This window comes from Austrofundulus limnaeus, unplaced genomic scaffold (assembly GCF_001266775.1).
Source record: "Austrofundulus limnaeus strain Quisiro unplaced genomic scaffold, Austrofundulus_limnaeus-1.0 Scaffold2090, whole genome shotgun sequence".
NCBI classification, from domain to species: domain Eukaryota; kingdom Metazoa; phylum Chordata; class Actinopteri; order Cyprinodontiformes; family Rivulidae; genus Austrofundulus; species Austrofundulus limnaeus.
Window position 1 is genome coordinate 40,327 of NW_013954492.1, and position 1,493 is coordinate 41,819.

Below are 1,493 nucleotides of genomic sequence, written 5' to 3' on the forward strand. Positions count from 1 at the left end.
TCTTAAAGCTAAACCTTTACTTTTTCTCTCTTATTTACTTAAAACTTAGTAAGCAGTGTGCCAGTGAATTATTACACCTGAAATTTACTGTTTGTGTGTCAACTCTGAGTGGAATTTTTTTTTTATGAAAATTATAACTTGTGTCATTTATCCATATAATAATTTTAGCAAATATTTGTATGTTTATTCTGTTCATGTGTCTAAAATAAATTACTTTATTTTGAGAAACCTGACCAGGTCACAAGTTTTCATTTTTCACTTCATCATCAGAGGGATATTTCATTATTTCTGATTTCATTCTTGCAAGGTCTTGCTGGATTATCTTTATGAAACATAGGCTGGTCCTAATTTCATGGAGTAATTCCTACATATTTGGTGGAGAATGCGGGCAGAAAGGCTAATCTGATTAATGAGGTATTAATCTGGTTATGAATCTGAGAAAATTAATTAATTATTAATTTCCACGTTGGCATGTGTGGTTTTTTTTACAGTGTAAAACGGCTTTGCTGAGTGTTCAGAATACAGTTTGAGGAGCTGCAGACCTCAATTCTGTTAGAAATCTGTTTATCTTGGCTATAAGTGCGTTTTTGGGCCCGCCGCGGTCCGGTTTTGGTTCTCTCTGTGCCGCTGCGCGCAGAGGAGAGGTCCGGTTTTGTGGTTCTGTCTGCCGCCGCGCAGACAGGTTCGGTTGTTGCTGGAGAGAGAGCTGCGCTGTCGGCTCTGAAAAGCAGTGACTGTGACTCGCTTGGGAAGCGAGTAATTGCATGCATGTACTCATATCTGTGATGAATGAGTTATAAGGGTCCCTTTGTAAATCCAGTGTTCTATTGACGGGTTTTTTGAACGTAAGTCTGGTCTGGTTTCGTGCGTAAAATACGCGTAAAGGTAAYCAGTTGAACTCCATGACGAAGCTTTAAGGTCGCAACTTAGAAGCGTGTCGACACGGTTTATTTTATAGAAGTAAACATACGTGTAGGGAGTTATCAGCGCTGTTTGAGGCTAATAGAAACTGTGTGTTTTGGGCCGARGCGTTRTTCAGACAGACAGTCTGATCCACACGAAGCTGTGTGGGAATAGCACTGCCAGTGCTAACAGGGAAAGCTAACTGTTTATTCAGATTAAAGTCTGCTGCGCGCAGAACGTCTTGCCCTGTATTCCGTGCGAGAGTCAAGGATCAGCTCATAAATCGTTTGCCTTGTTGGGGTTGCGTGAAGCTGAGTAATTTACGCTGGGGAGCGTAAAAGACGGAGGCTTGGCTCCGTGTTGTTGGCGAAGCTGCTAGTTTCTGAACCGGGCAGCCGCCATCTTGACGCACTGCGTCAAGACGTAGGTAGCGTAACGACGTCATTACGTCACTACGTACCTACGTCACTGAACGTGATTTTCCCCGAGGGAGGGGTGAAACGTCAGGGGTTCTTTCCAAAGCTGTGTGATCGAGTCGGCATCTGCTGGTTTTTAGTTGTAATTACACTCAAAAAAGCTGAAATTGTTTT